Source organism: Hemicordylus capensis, chromosome 3 (genome assembly GCF_027244095.1).
Source record: "Hemicordylus capensis ecotype Gifberg chromosome 3, rHemCap1.1.pri, whole genome shotgun sequence".
Classification (NCBI taxonomy): Eukaryota; Metazoa; Chordata; class Lepidosauria; order Squamata; family Cordylidae; genus Hemicordylus; species Hemicordylus capensis.
In genome coordinates this window covers 175,649,614-175,669,046 of record NC_069659.1, presented here as the reverse complement: position 1 = coordinate 175,669,046, position 19,433 = coordinate 175,649,614, and the positions used below count along the sequence as shown (strand labels likewise).

General features: G+C 43.7%; 1 protein-coding gene and 1 long non-coding RNA gene across 6 annotated transcripts in view; one reads left to right on the top strand and one right to left on the bottom strand.

Moving 5' to 3' along the window:
• Positions 1-19,433, bottom strand: part of PCDH9 (protocadherin 9) — a 1,118,779-nt gene that overhangs the window by 18,675 nt on the left and 1,080,671 nt on the right. The window lies entirely within an intron of this gene.
• Positions 584-18,816, top strand: LOC128351359 (uncharacterized). Its single transcript, XR_008319735.1, has 3 exons — positions 584-691; positions 2,184-2,226; positions 18,698-18,816. It is a non-coding gene; the product is annotated as an uncharacterized LOC128351359 (long non-coding RNA).

The following is a 19,433-nucleotide window of genomic DNA, read 5'->3' as shown; positions in this document are numbered from 1 at the left end:
CCAATAGAAGTAGTTCTGCGGAAGTGACCAAGTGCTATTTTAAGTCTTTGTGTCACTTCTGCAACAGAGTTGAGGCTGCCTTTCATGTGCACAACAGCCCTGGCAGTCGAAAATGCTGGCATTGGATTGTGTAGCGTGTCTGCCACTAATTCTAGTTGGATCCTAAGATGCCAAAAATTCAGACACCTATTGCATGCGTTTCCATGTTACTGCATGCATAAACCTATGAACAGAATCAGACTACAGCAGTGGCATAACAAGCTCTGAAGGGGCCTGCGTGCAAAAACTGAACATGAGCCTCATCAGATAATTTCCCCATAGGGATCAATGGGGAACTCAAAAAGATTAATAACTCTGAGAATGATCAGCACTCTCTCCAGACTAGAACTCCCAGAATAGACTGGTATAAAACACATATATGTTTGTAATGTAGATTGGTGTCCACCAGCTACCCAGTGCTGAGGGATGACACTTTGCCCCCACCTCTGCAAGTAGCAATTGTGACATCACCTGTGGTTGCTCTATTATGATGTGCTCGTTGTCTCCTTGGTGATGGCTAAAACTCCATCATCAAGCTTTAGCCCTCAAGGTGTGGACGATGCAGCAGAAGAAGAAGCATCTCACAGAGGCAGCTTGCATGGCAAAGCAGTTGTGCTCCTCTAAATATACAATTAAGTGGTAAGGCTGCCAGGTAAGAAGTATCTTCCTGTTCTAGAACAGGAATTTGTAACAGCTGGGGAAAGTTTGAAATCAAGCATTCCAGGCAAGTATTTCAGCAGCTCTAGATGACAGTTCTGTCACTTCCTTTCTTTCTATGGCTCTGTAAATAACCTTTGCCAAGGCTTAATTCTAGAAATAGTAGGGGGGAAGATACTTAGGTTGTGCACACAATGTTAGCTGCTGGGGCTAGAGGGAAGGGAGGAGCTTACATTCCTTCCCCCCATAGGAGCGACAGCACCCTTGGACTCCGCCCCACCATGAACCCACATCAGGGTGGTGGTGGAATATCAAGGTGGGATCGGGAGGAGGAATTCCTACACTCTGCACAGTCGCTCCTTCCCTCCAGCTCACTACCTAAAACAGAAGCTGCCCAGTTGGGATCCCAGCTACCCAGAGTGATCGTGCACATGATCGCCTACCAAAGTAGAACAAACCAGCACTTTGTTCTACCTTGGTAAAGGGATGGATAGAGGAGCTGGGCTCCCCTGATCTGGAGCAGCCAGGCCTGGAGGGCTCCAGTGCTAGACAGATGAGCTACTTTCATGTTGTGTGAATAGGCTCACTATGTTGCCTGGAGAAGTGTCTTCACCCTGCAGATAGAGCAAATTGAACAGGAAGGTGCAGACAAATGGACAAGACAACTTTCATTTTGGGAATTATTTGGGAAAACTGAAAAAAAATAATAGATTCCATCAAGTTTAAGAAAATTAACTCATAACAAAAATCATGATTCAAGGTAAGGAATTATGCAAAGTAAGAAACATAACTTGTCGCACTGTTTAAGAAAAAGGGAAGTGGAAAACTTCAGATATGAACATCACCAACACAGAGGTAAGTGCTTCATTGCTAAAGAAAGCAGACATTGAGGCGATTCTCACGATCGCCAAAAAGCGGGCTAAGGGAGCCCAGTTGCTCTCAAGTGGGTAACCTGCTTGCGGAGCCCTCCCCTAAGCCCAGGTTAGGGGAGTGGGTGCTCCGCTAACCTGGGCTCTACGATCCTGTGTTGCCGCAGCATGGATCCACGCCGCGGCAACACATGAGGAGACCCCCGCCAGGAGGCTAAAAGCAGCCTCTCGGCTCAGGGTCTCTCCAGCATGCCCCATGCACTCACGCGGGGCATCATGGAACTTCCAGGGGCCGTGCAGCCCCCGATCCCTGCAGCCCCTGCTGGCTCTGTGACGGAGCCAGCAGTCGTGTGGGCAGTCAATCCAGCTGCCCAAGGCTGCAGCCTGCTCATGTGTGGGGAGAGTGGGCTAAGCCCACTCTCCCCGCTAACCCTCTCGAGGCGGGTCTCGTTGATCGGAAGACTCGCCTCATTTGGTTTCTTTCCTAGAGAATGAGAGGCAACACCATCACAATGTGCTTTATTAGCAGGAAATAGGTGGGCTTGAAAGGTTTTCAATTCATTTAAGAAAGCAACAAACTCCTAACAAAAAGTCTGATGATATACATCCTTGTTTCAGGAAGGAGGAAGTGTAACCACTGGTGGTCACCGCCAACATGGAGGTAAGTCCTTAAGAGGTATCTCCTTTCTCCAAGCTAAGTTTTAAAAAATACCTTTGTCCTGCATGGGAACAGACTTGCGCAGCGAACTGGGCGGCAGGGGTGGGGACAATCTTTATTTGCAGGGAATGGCTTGGCTAGAAAAGCATAAAGCAGTTCATGCTTTCCCACCAGCTTAAAAAGCAACAAACCCATTACAAGAAGTTGGGTGAGAGGTAAGGAACATCAAAATGGTTGCTTTGCTTCAGGACATGTGAATGTGAAAATAGACCCTTAAGAAGCAAGTCATTTATTGCTAATGGAAGTGGCTGCTTGGTTCCATTTCTAGCCCACTGGCCTTTTCAGACCAATTACTGAAGACTAAGTGTGCATACTTTCAAGGATATTGGTTTGCTTGCTGATTGTTAATGATTTCTTTTAAAAAGCTTTCTAAAACTGTTTTAAAGTGCCGTAACTGCTTTGTATCATGGCAGAACGTTTTTTAAAAGTCTGGAATTGAATACCCCACTCTCTCCATCATTCAGACCTCATTTGCAGGAAACTGCTTCTTGCCTTCATATAGAAGGAGTAGTACCCCATTTTTTGCATCCCAGGTTATGATTCCAAAATGGCTGGACAGAAAGTTCTCAGAATTCATATGGGCGTAACACATTAAATGTATGGACATCAAGGAGATCAGATCAGTTTTTAATTTCATTAAAAATCAGCGTGGCTATTCTCACGAATGGAGGCAGGGCAGGCAGTGGGGAAGGCTGTGCAAACCTTCCTTCCCCCTCAGATGATCTCATGGGAGGTTCTGCATCCTAGCCTCCATGTATCCCCCGACGCACTGCACTACTAGTGATGCACTGCACAACAAGCGCAGTGCATTGGGGGATACTCCCATGAGACGGGGGCTCTAGGTGCCTGTCTGTGTGTGTGCCTGGAGCACACCTCGAGCACACTCTGTTCAGAGCAAACTGCCTGAGCACACAAACAATCCTGGAGCCATGCACATCCTTCAGAGTTGGGTCAGCATGGGCAGGAGCGCTGGGATGTCCGTGCTCCACATAAGCAGCCTAGCCTGGCTGCCCTGGGCAGTCTCATCTACTGCCTGGGCTAAGCTGCTTGTGAGAAAAACCTTAATGAGTGGATTGATCTTCTTGAAGGTCCACATATTTCACATCCTGAGGAATACAATGTGAAATATCACAGCTTTCTGCCCAGCCATTCAGGAGTTACTAATTTTTTTTTTTTTTAGTTTCCCATTTATTCCTATGGGAAAATTATGAGTTGGAAATTCAGTCACAGCTCTCCCTAGTGGCAGCCTCTGATCATTGCACATATTGACTCAATTGTAACATCATGCTGACCACACAAATGGCATCCATGGGGCTTTTGGGGACATGGTCCGCCCCAGCAGGAAGCTGGAAGGGGTGGCGAAGAGCAGGAAAGCACCTGCTCTCCTTTTTCTTTTTCGAAAGTTCCCTTTCAAATTTCCCTAAAAGTGTTCGAACCATGGTTCAAGCATATCCCTACTTCCTTACACTATGTTGAGATAAGCAATCCACACTGATGCCCATATATATGGTTGTCAAAGTTGTATGGATCAAACTTGTATGGATCATAGAACAAATCAATCCAGAATTTTCACTCGAGGCACAGATGACCAGGCTCATACTTTGGACACATTATGTGAAGATCCAGCTCCCTGGAGAAGTCCATAATGCTGGGGAAAGTTGAAGGAAAGAGAAGAAGAGGATCACCAGCAGCAAGGTGGATGAACTCGATTACGACAGCAATGAATGCACCACTGAGGGACTTTAAAGGCCAAGTTGAAGACAGAACATCCTGGAGAGAATCTATCTATGTGGTCATTAAGAGTCGACACCAACTTGACGGCATTTAATCAAAGTTGTACAATTCTTCCTCATTTTTGATAGTATATCAAAAGCCCGCAAAACCTGCTTGACCAGCTACAACAATGCAACTAAAGAAATGTATGCATATGGCAAAGGTGCTGCCACCTCTGTTATACCACTTTCAACTCTCTTAAACAAACAAAGACTATTGTCCTTCTCCAGACAGAACTTCAAGTATTTTATTGAGACATCGGATTTACTTCAGCTATCTTCTATTTTACAATGCTTCAAGGGTGCTAAAATCCAGTCCTGCTAAATGGACACTATTACATCAGTGTCAAGGAAGTCTACTTCCACTGAGTTTATCAGCAATTCCAATTCTGAAAAACATGTATGTGCATGAGTGCCTTTATGGTTATGAATAGGTCCACTAACTGGAACAGGACTACTCATACCTTTAGAAAGTTACCTGTCTGTGTGCTTGCAGAACTTCTATATTAGTACAAATACTTCGACCCCCCCGCCAAAAAACCCCAAACTAATGCTTTCATACTGCTGCTCAGTTGAGCACTCTCTTATCTTCATATTTTCAGTCCTCCAAGCTACTAATGTGCAGAGAACCATGGATCTTCTGGTTGAACACTCTTATTTTCCCAACCATGAAATATTGTAACTGAAGAATTCCTTTGATGTCCTCTGTCTATCTTTATTTCGCACCAGTCACTTTTTTTTTATTAGGTCAGGGTGCTCATTGAATATAGTGCACTCTGATGTTGCTTAGAACCCCTGTGCAGAGTAGCTAGCGAGCATTAATCTAAATTACATATGTAGAACCTAACAGCCAATCTGATGTATACATTTGAGTATGTGTCTTCATTTTATGCAAATGGCGGCAAACAAAATATTGCAAAATGTGCAAATTGAGGCAAACAAATGCTTTGCTCATAAGCATGTTTATGAGGCAAGAGGTCCCACAGATTTCATTGGGACTTGCTTCTCGGAAAGGGTGCTTCGGAGTGCAGCCAAAGATGCATAAGCTAACAAAAAAGCAAAGGGGAAACACTTTATACCTGGTTTTCTGTTTCCACATTGAATAACAATAACAGCCATAAAATCTTCTCACTGTAGTAGTTACATACTTATGATAAACAATTATGTGTATTTCTAGACCACACATAAAAGACTATGCACTGTAAAGTCACAAAGGAATACAAACTGTACTCACAGTAGGGTTGTGCAGGAGCTGGTTTGGTGCCTCCTCTGGGAAGCGCCGCACCAGCTCAGGCATGCAGCTGTGGCTTTTTGGAGAGTGGGCACCATTGACTGAAAAGCAGCAGGGTGGCAGATGTTGCTGCTTACCTGCTTTTTAAGAGAACTGCTCCCCGCCCTGCTGGTGTCTGCCCGAGCAGTTCATTCATGCACATCCCTAACTCACAGGCTCATAATACAGAGAGATTAAAAGGAAGGCAAAGAAACAAGCTGACAAGGTCTGTGCAGATGTTCATCAAGTACACAAATGAACGTGTGGTCAAGATTTTGACTGTTTGACTAACCCCGCTAGGGCCACACATTCAATGATGTTTCAAAAGGGGCCTATGCATGTAGGTCCACTACCCACAATTTATAGGATCTCCAGCTTACAAAACTGGAAGGCATGCATCACACTTAGGGGTGTACAGTACATACATTGTACAAATGTATGTACTGTACAAATGAGATCTTGAACACATGGATGTTAGAGGATTGGCTGCCATATGTTTCAGAGAAATTACAGGAAGCAACTTTAACTGAAAAACAAGAGCATGATATTTATTACTAATTAAACACAGACTAAGAAGACAATAAAGTAACTCTTATGCAGAGAGAGGGAGAATCTCTCAGTTTTAAATTCAAGATAGCGAGACTATTCTCATGACCCACAGAAACCAGGCTAAGGGAGCCCAGCTCCCTTATAAACTATTGGAAAAAGGAGCCCTAGATGTGTAGGACTTCCTGAATAAGGAGTTACTAAAAGTGCAGTTACAAACAATTCCAAAGAGAAAGAGAAATGGGAGATATCTTAAAAAACAAAACAAAAACAAAAAACCAGTGTGGCTAAACAAATAGCTTAGTGATGAGCTAATTTTCTTTTTTAAAAAAACATACATAAGAAATGAAAGGAAGGACAAGTCACCAAGGACAAATGCAGACAAGAAGCCCAGAGTTGTAGAGAGTGTGTCAGGATGCTGAGTCTTGTGAGGGATACTCAAAGCAACAAAAAGGGCTTTTTCATCTTTGGGGAAGATGAAGGAAAAGATAGCACCACTATCCAAGATGGTGAAAGGTTAATGGGTGACAAAGAGAAGGAAAAACTCCTATTTTGCCTCCATCTCATCCCAAAGAGCAAATTACGTGTGACCTCCCAAAAGCAGTGTGAATAGCTAAGGGGTCAGGGTTGCAGTTCAGGTTCTACGGAATTAGTCAGGAAATATCTCTCTACCTTAAATGAGTTCAAGCCTAAGGATTCTCAGAAACTAAAAGAACTTGCTGAAGTACCATTAGAACATCTGTGACTGCATATCATCTTTGAGCAATCCTGGAGAATAGGTGAGATGCCACAAGACTGATTAATATTACAGCAATCTTCAGAATGAAGGAAAAGGAAGATTTAGGAAACTTCCAGGGATGATACTAAAACAGATTATAAAGCAGTCAGTTGGTAAGCATCTTAACAACAATAAAATGATTAGTAGAAGCCAGCATGAATTTGTCAAAAATAAATCCTGACAGACTAATCTTATCCTTCTTTATCAGGTTACTAGCTTCATGGATCGTGGGAATGGTGTAGACATAATTTATCTTTATTCACCAAACCATTTGATGAATAAAGATAAATTATGCCCACAACATTCCCAAAATCCAGCAAGCTCATGATGTTCCCTGTGATGTTTTGGTTAGCAAGCTGGTCAAGTGTGGACTAGATGATTATACCATCAGGTGGGTTGACAACTGCTTGGAAACCATATTCAGTAGTGTTCATCAATGGTTTCAACTGGAGGAAGGTTTTGAGTAGCGTTCTGCAAGGTACTGTCCTAGGCCCAGGACCCTTAAACATTTTTATCAGTGACGTAGATGAAGGGGTAGAGGAAATCCTCATCAAATCTGCTATGATACAAACGTAGGAGGGATAGCAAATGCCTCAGAAGATAGGGATAAAATTGAAAATGACCTTGATAGAATGGAAAACTGAGCTGAAAATAATATGACATTTAATGAAGGCAAATACAAAGTTCTTCACTTAGGCAAAACAAAATTCAAATGGTTAAGTATACGATGGGGGATATATGGCTTGGCAGTAGTATATGTGAGAAGGATTTTAGGATCACAGTCAGAAATGTGATGTAGCTGCAAAAAAGGCTAATGTAGTTTTAGGTGGCATTAATAGATTAAGAGTTTCCAAGTTATGAGAAGTAATAGTTCTATTTTATTCTGCCCTAGTCAGGTCTTATCGGGAGTACTGTGTCCAATTCTGAGTGCCACACTTTAAGATGGATGTAATTAAGTTGAGATAGTTTAGAGAACAGCAGTGAAGATGGTCAGAGCCTGAAAATAAGTGCTACAAGAAAAAAATTAGCCTGAAGAAGAGTAGCTGTGGTGTTGGGGAGCACATGATAGCACTCTCCAGACATCTGAAGGGCTGTCACACAGAAGAGGGCAAAAACCTGTTCTCTGCTGGCTCTGAGGGTAGGAACTAAATTTAGTCAGCAGCGTAAGTTGCAACAGGGTAGATGTCAGCTAAAAATTAGGAAACACTAAGCCTATTCTCACAAGCAGCCGAAACCGGGCTAAGTGACCCCATCCCAGATTTAGCTGGTCATAAGACCCAATGGGAACCATGCAGCTCCTGCTGGCAGAGTGGCAGTGAGCCCTTTTAATTGGCCCGCCACTTAACCCGGGTTTCGGGCACAGAAGTTCCTGAAAAGTGAGTTTAAAAATCGTGAGTCAGTGTGGCATGGCTCTGCACCACACTGACTCATGGGTAGCCTTCTGTGCTACAACAAACCTCCTGGCATCAGGAGGCTCCCCAAAAGGCACCGTGTTATGCGACTTCCAGGGGGTGGGAGGCTCCCGAACCCTGCAGTCCCAACCAGCTCTGTGATGGAGCTGGTAATCATCTGGGCAGCCAATCTGGCCACCCAGGGAGGGCTCCCTGATCATCTGCAGGGAGAGTGGATCAAACCTGCTCTCCTCACAAACCCCCTTTTGCCTCTACACACTGCTTGTGTGTAGATCCTCACTGCTTGTCAGTAAGAGCAGTTCAAACATGGAACCAATTATTGGAGTATAGGTGGATGGGATTCTCTGTTGGGGATGCTCTATTTCTCGATTCCTGCATTGAGCAGGGGTTGGACTACTACTAACTCTACTTCTATAATATTTAGCATAGCTGAAAAGGAACTCAAAATTATTTTCAAGATTTGTCGGGGGTGGGATCTCTATACTGCCTCAGAATGGTCATATAATTTGTGCATTTTTGAGCAATATCTTGCTTGGTTAATTTCACAGTTTTGTTTTGTTTTGTTTCTAAAGGCAGTTCTTGTTAGATTTACTTTATTTACAGTAACCCCCCTGTGGAAGTCATCAAATAAATGTTCCCAAGGCAACACAAGTAGCTACACTTGTAATCACAGTACCTAAGCTTGGCTAAGAGAGGATATGTTTGGTTTGTTCTTAAATATTAACAATTAATATTCTGTAAATTATTATTGATGTCACGAATGCAGTTTCTGAATAGCACGTCTATGCTATTCAACTGTTTCTGCTCAACAGATGCAATACAATATTTCTGTTTCTACATCTCTCTCACATGTAGCCTGATTCTTTTTACATTTGCTCAGAAATCAATTCCATTGATTTCAAGGGAACTTGCTCCCCCATAAGTGAACATAGGCAAGCAGATGGGCGCTTCACACCAGATGGGGTTTGTGTGGGGAGAGCGGGATTAGCCAGCTCTCCCCGCACACAAGCAGTCGCTTGTTGCTGGGCGACTGGATCAGCCACCCAGACAAGCAGCTGCTCCAGTAGGGCACTCCTGTGCCCGGCTGCAGCTCCGGGGTTCGGGGGAAGGGGAGTGCCGCTGCACAGCTCCCTGGCCCCCCGAACCCCCCACCCCAGTGTGTCAGCCACGGCTGCAATAAGGAGAATTTTAGCAGTTATTTTTATATACAGGGTATTAAAATTAAGGTATACCTTAAAGATAATAGATTGGCAACACCAGAAAGAATGGATTTAGCCCACTGATTGGCAACTCCAGAAGCAATAAACTTATTTAATTTTAACATATTTTAGCCCTACTTCCAGATACAGACACAAAAAGACTTTACATATAACATAAAGTAGTCTGAAACTGCAATTTTACAAAATGAAAAGCATTTCTACAGATTTTTAGGGTTTATTTTTGCAGTGTTTAACTTCCATGGTAGGAGAAAAGTACATGTGGTAGTTATCCATTACTGATCTGTTACTGGCTCTTTTTTGTTGTTGTTCTAATATGACTAAGTGGGAGGGAAATTGTTTATTTGAACCCAAGCATCAAGTCACCCTTGATAACCCTTGAGATTATGCTGACAATTTCACCCCTAAGAGACTGACTACTCTAAAACTACAGTTATGAGGAATTTAATTGCCATATTTAAGCTAATGACTCTCCATTTACTGGATGAATTAATGTGTTAAGCATCAACTTCCACAGCCTCAGAATGATTTAGAACCAATCATAGGCAATCAGTGATTAATGCAATGAAATTATCTGTTGGACATTGTAGTAAAAGGACCATTATAGAGTTAAAATTAGAAATTCCTATTATTGTGGGCTGGAGCCAGGTTGTCCAGCCCTTGGACAGGGTTGGACAACCGGGACTTTTACATCTTGTTCTTTTTTGTTTCTGTTCACTGTTCTTTCAAGCAAGAAAGCAGCATATGCAATGACCCACAATAATAGTAAGCATTTGATTTATAACAAAAGGGACCCGAGTCCCCCACCACACCCTGTGCCATATATATGTTTTTCCTTCAACCCCATCCCAAATTTGATCCCCTAAATATGTGTGGAGGTTCTTTTCCTGGATGTCTGGCTCCATAAATAGAACAGCTAGGCTGACTAGAGATTGGATGCACATCTGACTCATCCAGTTGCTCTTATGACATCTATTCTCAACTTGTGCCAAATTCCCAATGATCTGCACTGAAAGGGCCAATGTGGGGGACGCAGACTGGTTAGGGACATGAGCAATTTATTTATGTAGTTGTATACTAGTAGGTGAGGCCTGTCATTGACCAGGCAAAGTCATTTTGCATAGATTACACTTGTAGGAAAGTTAAATAAATTAAATATATATTTTTAAATTAATGTGCTTGCAAAAGAACAGGTTGAAATTTGTAGGATTAAAGCTTCAAACATTATTCATTTTATTCAAGAATTACCATATAGGGTAAATTGGAATCATAGCAAATCTGAGAAAGATTGGCTTCTCTTCAGCATGATGTCATTTTGGAATTATTCATCTGATTGATTATTGAGTGTTAAAAATCTGTTGAGAACTATCTATCTATCTAGTTATAATTCTCTAAGGCATACCCGTGGCTAATCCCATGTGTGGCAGCTCTCGCAAGAGTTCGCGAACAGAAGCACTGTGGTGATTGGGCTGTGCGGATTCCATATGCACATAGGGAGGAGGAGCCTGTGGCACCATGGTGATTTAGCAGTGGAGATTCCATGTGCAGATAGGGAGGAGAAGTCTGTGATAGTTAAGGTCATTTGGAATGCATTTGTTACTGGTCGGAAGATGTTATTGATTGTAGAGGAGAGGACGATAGATAGATAGATAGATAGATAGATAGCAGGGTCTGTGAAGACTGGGGTTGTGAGGGAGGAAAGACCCTCTTCAGGAGAAGGAGGCTGCCATTGTGTGAAGTAGATGAGGAAACAAGATGAACAAGATCTGTTAACTCAGGAAGGGAGAGGGAGGGAGGGAGAGGGAGGGTGGGAGGGAGAGAGAGAGAGAGAAGGGGGAGAAAGACAGAGGGGAAGAGTGAGTGGAGGAGAGAGAAAGAGAGAGAAAGAAGGGAGGGGAAGAGAGAAAGAAGAAAGGGAGAGGGATAGGCCCAAGCCTGTCAGTGGCCTGAGGGGAATGAGCAGCCATGACAGTGGTGGCAGTGAAGAAGGGCCCGGTCAACCACTCGGGGCTCGGGTGAGGGTGGAGAAGTCTCTGAGGAGGTCTCTGGGGATAGGGGGCTGTAGCTTGGCCAATAGGTGGCACAACACTACAGCTACAATCAAGAGGGGTGAGGGGGATGGAAACAACGGGATGGAGGAGGAGGCTAGGAGTGTGGCTCAGGTGAAGGTGGAATATGAATACGAATATGATGGATATTTATATACTGCTTTTCAACAACAGTTCTCAAAGCAGTGTACATAGATATAAACAAATAATGAGAGATCTCTGAGGTGAGGGGGGCTGTGGCAGGTTGTGAGGGGAACAATCAAATACTAGCACACAGATGCTCTGCACAGGTTAAGCTAGTTACAGTTAAAATATGATGATTGTATTCAGAATTCCATCTAAAATATTTAAATAATAATCATTTAAACCTCCCCCCAAGCATATTCCAGTGTAGAAGTAGTGCATTCAACTAATTTAAGTGCAGGATAGATATATATAAGTTTATTCGGTCATTGACCAGCAAATAAGTGGCGGGATTGTTCATGCAAACTTTGGTATCTGTAGGTCAACAGGAAGAAACTATATTTTGCACAAACAATGCCATAAACAAACTCTTCAAAATAAGTAATAGATTTGTCTCCTGGTTTTTGCCTCATGCCCCCAAAGCAGCTAAGAACATCATTAAAGCCATAAAAACAGTTAAAACAATAGAATAAAAAATGGTAAGACTAGCAAAGAAGGCAACATAAACCAACAGTCTATGTCAGAGAGCCCCCAACTCAATCTAAATTGAAGGCCGGGCGGAACAAATAAATGTGAAGGTGAAATAAGATGAAGCAAGTAGGATGGGACAGTATGAAATTTCTGGGGAAGGAAGTTCCATCATCTAGGACTGCCTCACATGCTTCCCAGCTGACCCTCATGTGCATGTGAAGCAGTGCTGTCCCCAAACGTCTTTGGAGGCAGGTAGCATCACATATGAGCAGGTGATTCTTCAGCTACCTTGGACTGAAACAATTAAAGACTTTAAAAGCAATAACCAGCACCCTGAATTGCATCTGGAAAGAAACAGAGCCAATGAAGTTCAAACAGAATTGGAGTACTATGCAAAATGCCCCCATGTGGAGCAAGTTGTGGTAGTCTAGATGGGATGTAACCAAGGTATGGATGATAATGGCTATATCTCCCTTCTGGTGTACACAGTTGGCGTTCAGTGACAGAGGACTGGCACTGTCCCTGATTCTAACCCTAAAGGCTGAATCGAGGTGCAGGAAGCTCAAGGACTCCCACATCTAAAGACAGTGTGAGGAACAGCAAGGCAGGGATATATATGATGAAAACCTGGGAGCAAATGGCAGTTATGTGGTTTCCTAAGTACTGATAAGGTAAAGGCAAAGTGCTGTCAAGTCGATTTTGACTCCTGTTGCCCCCAGAGCCCTGTAGTTTTCTTTGGTAGAATACAGGAGGGGTTTACCATTGCCTTCTTCCATACAGTGAGATGATGCCTTTCAACATCTTCCTATATCGCTGCTGTCCGATCTAGTACCAGAGGGGATTCGAACCGGCTACGTTCTGCTTGTTAGTCGAGCATTTCCCTGCTGCGCAACTTAAGGTGGCTGTAAGAGGCAATTATTCTTCAAATGTTACTCCTTTTTAAAATGGGTGTGGCTTAAAGGGACATTTTTCGTATTAATCTCTTAAGAGAGAGAGAGGAGAGAGAGAGAGAGGCCTATAGTTCTCCAGGATGGAATTATTTTTTCCCCTCTTTCCCCCTTTTTTCAAATGGCATACTACATTTATGCACAATTACATTTTCTTACTAGGTAAATACAAGGAACAATCACAGCAATCTAACTTGTTTTCCTTATTCAGGAAAGGTATCTGGAGATCACCTCACTTCACTGTTCCCTAATGAACAGGCTCCACTATAAGTTGCCTACAGCACTGAGTCTCTGCATAGCTGGCTCTAGGTTTTAAGAGGGCCTGAAGCAAATAGCCCTCCATGCCCCCACCTCGTACCTCCTACCTCACCACCACCACCACCATTACAGTAGCAGATATGCTTATGTCAGCGAACTGCATGGAAAAGTTGCCCCTAAAATTTTGCCTGAAACCAAATTTGAAGCAAATTTATAGGTTCCTCCAAAAACAAAAGGCTGAAGAATTCCAAGCAAATCAAACGTTGTTTTGAGATCTTAAATGTCTCAAAGAGGTTGAGAACCCTCCCTAGTGTTAACCATACAATTGCAACTGCACCAGCTGGTTATGCTCTCCCTCTCTGTTCCCAGCTAATGTTCCACTTAAGGTCTTGATTTTGTGCAGGGGGAAAGGGGATTGTTGTGCTTTGGAGTTCTCAAATGGAATTTTAACTGTAACACTGAAGTGTGGGGGGAGTTGCAGATTTATACTCTAATTCAGTTCAGGTGTTAGTGTCTTGGTTCCCCTGCTTGTTCTGATCAATAAATAGCCTGTATATTTTCAGCTCCTGCTCAGATACAATGATGTATGCACTGGATAGAAATATCAATGTTTGCCCTCTACTAAGGTAAAAAAAACTACACACAACAACAACAATCCGCAACAGCCAGGTTCTCTTTTTATTCTGTTTCTTAACATGCGGGTGGTGGGGTGGTGGGAGGGAAGATAATAAAGGGCAGTAGAAAGACATTTTAAAAAGGGATTTATGGTTTGAAATATCAAGTGGTACTCTAAACACAGACCTTATTTCTTCCACACATTGAATGTGGATTTTGTTCAGTGCTAATTAACCAATTCGGAAACATTTAGCAGCAAATACACTTAGTAAGTACTCAGCAGCTAGAGTGGCAAAGAAAACCTGCAGTCTGTCAGTTCACATATTATTGAAAGAGCTCTACACAACTTGAAGGAGTCACTCAAACAATGCAGGAGTGAGTTTCAGGACAGTGCCCACATTGCTGTTTTGTAAGAAGACATCATTAGAAACATTCTTATGTTTAGTAGCTACCATCCATCCAGTAAAAACACGATGGAATCATGACATGATTTCCAGTAAGGGGCTATAGCAGGGCTGCTCAACTTTGGCCCTCCTGCAGATGTTGGCCTACAACTCCCATAATCCCTGGCTATTGGCCACTGGGTTATGGGAGTTGTAGTCGAAAAACAGCTGGGGGGCCAAAGTTGAGCAGGCCTGGGCTTTAGGAATAAGGAGTTATGAGAGTAGGATTGAAGGACGCAATGGCCTATGAAAAGATATGGAAATGAATCAAGCTGAGATGGCTTCTGGAAAAGGAAGTGAACAAGGTCTAGTTATCACCTTCTTACTCAGCTCCAGCCCTTCTTGGAATTTAGTGACTGAGCTGTCAATCAGAAGCCTCCAAACTCTTGTGTTTGCTATGAATTCACAAGGTGGCTTAGCAAGCTGGCATCTTTCAGCCTCAGCCCGTGTATGCAATATGAGGATAGTAGTACTAGCTTTCAAAGAAATAAGGATCACTGAGATAATGTAAGTAATGTTTTAGTGGCAGACACGGTGGGGACACGGAACGAGTTTGCTTGGCTTCTCAATGCTGGTGGGCTTGCCTGAAGAGGGCTCTATGCTTCTAGGAGACGGTGTTATTCTGCTTGGAGTAGTGTGTTGTCTCCACCCCAAAGGAGCAGGGCAACAGCCATCTGGTTTGCTGGGAGTTCAGTAGTGGTGGTCATTGCTCCCTAAACCCTTGCAGATTTCATCATGCCTGCGGGATCCATGGAGGCAAGCATCCCAGTACAGTATGCACCTGAGCTTGGGTGTGTGGTAACAGTTCAAAGGGCCATCAGCCCAATCAGAGGAGGGGAGCTCCACCACCGCCACTGGCTGGAAAAGGGCCCCAGCCCAATCAACCTTAAGGTGCTTGAGGGCCTCCTAGCTGAATATCCATATCGGCGGGATGCCTTTTACTTCTGGCATGGTTTTAGTTTTAAGATCCCTTGTCAGCCCTGGAGGCAGGCCTTCTACACTCCCAATTTACATTTGGTTGTTGGAATGGAAGATGTCATTCAAAGGGTGATAGCAAAGGAAGTTGCAGCAGGTAGAGTCCTTGGGCCTTTCCCTCCCCACCCATCTCACACTTGTGTGTTTCTCCCATTGTGGTCGTCCCTAAGAAGACCATTGAGGAGTTTTGCCTTTTACACCTTATTTCCTTTCCTGGGGGTTCCTCGGTCAATATGGTAGTCCTGAGGACTTCTGCACTGTGCACCACATGTCTCTGGATGAGGCTGTATGCATCATGTGGGAGTGCAGAGTAGCTGCTCTTCTAGCCAAGTGTGATATTGAGTTGGCCTTCCACTTCTCCCTGTCCTCAGAGATTATTTTGATCATCTGGAATTTGCTTTTGATGTGTCTTTTTATTTGGATGGAACATTGCCCATGGGGTGCTCAGTTTCTTGTTCCACCTTTGAGGTGTTTAGTACTTTCTTCAAATGGGCTTTGAGGCATAGAGCCAGCTGTAAATCCACTGCTCACTAACTAGATGACTTCCTTTTTGTTGGCCCTCAGTCAGGTGGCCATTGCCACTGGCTGTTGGACTAATTAGTGCTGCTCACAAGGGAAGCGGGTGTTCCACTGGCTCAGGGCAAGACTGAAGGCCAAGCCATGAAGCTGAAATTCCTAGGTGTCAAATTTCATTCCATGGCCAAGTGTAGTCATCTCCCTACTGACAAATTGGCTGCACTGAGGGAGCATATTCAGGCCACCATTCTTGCAAAAAAGATCACTTGGAGAGAACTGAATTTGGCTTAGGTTCTGGTTACCTGAGAGAGTGCATTTCTCTACAAGATCCCCACCACTCATTAAGATCATCAGGAGGGGTCTGTCTTGGGATGCCACCGGTTCATCTGGTGGTGACCTGGGATCAGGCCTTCTCATTTGTCACCCCTAGGTTGTGGAATGAGCTCTCCGTGGATATGAAAAGATTATCTACCTTGGAGGCCTTCAGGAGAGACTTAAAGACCCATCTTTTTAGCCTGACTTTTAATGATGTCTAGTTTTGTAAATTTCTAATTATTTTAATAGGTGTTTTTTATTTTAATGTAAACTGCCCTGAGCCACTTTAGGAAGGGCAGTATATAAATCAAATGAATAAACAAACTGCAGGTAATACTGGGTCGCCTTAACTTTGCCTGCAGGGTTGTTGCTTCAGGACGGGCCTTTTTGCACCACCTCTGCAATGCTACAATGGGTGTCACAGAGCCTCACAACCAGCTGCGAGTTACTGAACAGATGAGGGCTGACCTTATGGTTTGAGATACATTTTTGCAGGATTTCAATGGTGTTTCTGGAGTTATGAGGAGCTCCTTGAATCTGAGCTTCAGGTACATTCTGATGCTGCAGGCAGTTTGGGCTTTGGCATTTATTTTAGAGGGCGCTGGTGCTTGGCCAGATGGCCCTCATGCTGGGCAGCCTGTGGTATCACCCATGACCTCACATTCTTGGAGTTTCCCCCCATTGTGGTTGCCATCCACTTGTGGGCAGGAAAGTTTCAGAATTCCACTGTATGCTTCTAGTGTGATAACCAGGAAGTTGTGCATGTGATTAATGCACAGACCTCCCGATCACCTAGCATGATCGGACTTCTGTGGGCTTTGGTTCTGCAGTGCCTCCAATTTAACATCTTCTTCTTCTGGCACATCCCTGGTCTCCAGAATGACATCACCTATACCCTATCTCACTGTTTATTTGTACATGCGGATGGAACCCCACTGACCCAGTTTCAGTTGTGGTCAGTGGCCTTCATCTATATGGCCTACACTAGAGGTGTGCATAGAACCAGGTAGCCCAATTCAGTTCGAATCAAGCTTGAACTGAGCCAGGCCCAGTTCTGTTCTGTGCACATCAAGCTGGACCCTAGTTTAGCTCCAAGCCGAACCAGTATGAGCCCAGCTTGAAGGGAGGGGGAATCCAAAAGCAAACTTTTATAAAAGAAAAACTTACTGCCCAGTCCGGCGACCTCCAGGGGTAATGCCTTGGCCACAGGGGGGTCTCCAATGGTTCCCGCTCCCCCTGCTGGCCTCCCCCCAGTCTTTTTAGGGTTGGTTCGGCCCATTTACTGGCCTTTTCGTCCCTCTCCCTGCTTGCGGTGGCCATTTTGAAGGCTATCGCTCATGCACACTGACCATTTGCATGCCCGGGTCCCAGTCTGGCTCAAAAGTAGGCCATTGAACAGGCCTAGACCGCGAGCTGTCTGCACACACTTTTAGAATTGGTGAGGCTTTTGTAGAGCATCAGATGGATTTTTCTGAAGCGCTTATTAAACATTGGCTGCTGCCATTCTAAGGTGTATCAACACTATGTTCACTTATAGTATGTTTGTGCCTGTTGTACTGCATTCCACTGTCTGATTTGCTTGGCAGGTGCTGACAGAGCAACTGCTCCTGCATGTGTCATTATCTGTGGCCATTCTAGTACTTTCTGGGCCTACAGAAGAGCCAGCACCTCCCAGATCGGCACTCAACATGGTTTGGGAAGTTGGGCTTGCATTTGCTGGCTGGATATTAGGGGTATGCTTTGGGGACAGTTCTTGCCAGCAATTGGGGAGTTTCTTGCAGTTAGTGACTTTTCTAGAGTGTTGATTGTGCATTTAGGGCAAAAATGATTTGGCTTAGTGAACTGGCTTGGATCCCATGGGTTGTTATTTTATGGTTGGACTTACTTCAGTGGAGAGTCTGGAAGGGGGGTTGAGAATCTGAAAGGGCCAGGCAGAAAGTGAATGCTGCCATAGGAAGGGACGTAGTGGCCTCTGGTGGTGGGTTTATACAACACCTGGGGAGTCTTCATTCCTTACCCAAGCTTTTTCAACCTGATGGGATTCATCTGTCCATGAAGGGGTGCAACCTTAATTTGGATGGTCTTAAGTGGGGGCTTGCTGAATTTCTGGAAGAGTGGGGGAGGAAGGCCAAGTGAGTCTGACCTCTCCCTGTGGCAGGTACAGTGTAGGTGGAGTGTAGGAGTAGTGGACTGGGTATTGATGATCACCCTTGGGTTCTTTTAAAGGCTGGAGTGGCTAATTGGAACTTAGAGGCTTTGCCGCTCAGGGACTACTATTTCCATACCACCTACTTCAGGTCAGGCTTGGAGTAGTGAAACCCCAGAAGTAGCCCTGACCTTCCTTGGTTGGCAAATTAGGGGGGAAGGATCATTCTAGCACTGATTCTGGCTTTGAGCCAGGGTGTGTTGCCCATAATAGACTCTGGGAAGGATACACTTAGTATGACTTCCAGGCTAAGTTAGGCCCACACTGCAAGGGGCTAGAGTTTCCATCAATCCAGTTCCTTAAATTGTTCTCTGTTTAATAAAGTTGTGGCCCTTTCCATCCTATTTGTTGTTCTGTGTTTATTGCCTTACAGCTTTGGGTGTGCTAGCAATTATTATTATTTAGCCAGTTCTTTTACTTGCTTTTTTTTTTTTTTTTTTAGTGATAGAATCTTGGATACTACATCACTTCCCCTGAGATTTTCAGATGTTACATCACTTTTCTTCAATGATTGCCTGTGAGTGCAATTTCCAGGTTACTTAAAAAATAATAATTTAAAAGCAACATATGATTGGATTCACTTGTAAATGAATACACAGAATTCAGCCATCTTTGCCAACTTTTAGAGCTCTCTTTCTAGCCATTTCCCCCCAGCATTTTTTAAAACTTTCCCCATAGACCTATATGGGGATTTCCACCAATTAAGCTAAAAATGAAAAGCTAAAAAGCTGAAAAGCTAAAAAAAAGCTAAAAATGAAATTGTGAAGGGTCCAAAGGATCTAGAACTGATTATCTGTGGTTCTGAATGCAATCCAATCCAGAATTTGTTATTGTGCACAGCCCTATTAATTAGTATTCCTACTATTTGTGGGCATCTCATCATCCATCTAAAACCAATCAGTTCCAAGTAAAATAAAGAATTGTAACTGTCAATTGGAAGATAGGGCTATCCCTGGAATTGTCTTTATAAGTATTTTCTTCCCCAAATAGTTAAATTCTGTATTATATTATCATTCCTGTACCTAGCAGACATATAACAATACCTGTCATATAATAATGGCAACACTTAGACACTGCCATTACTTGGAAATAAGTGCAGTTGTTTGTGGAATTTAAGATTATGTGTTTGTGGGTGAGGGGAAAGAAGGATGTGGGAAGACTTTGTGGCTTCATGCTGA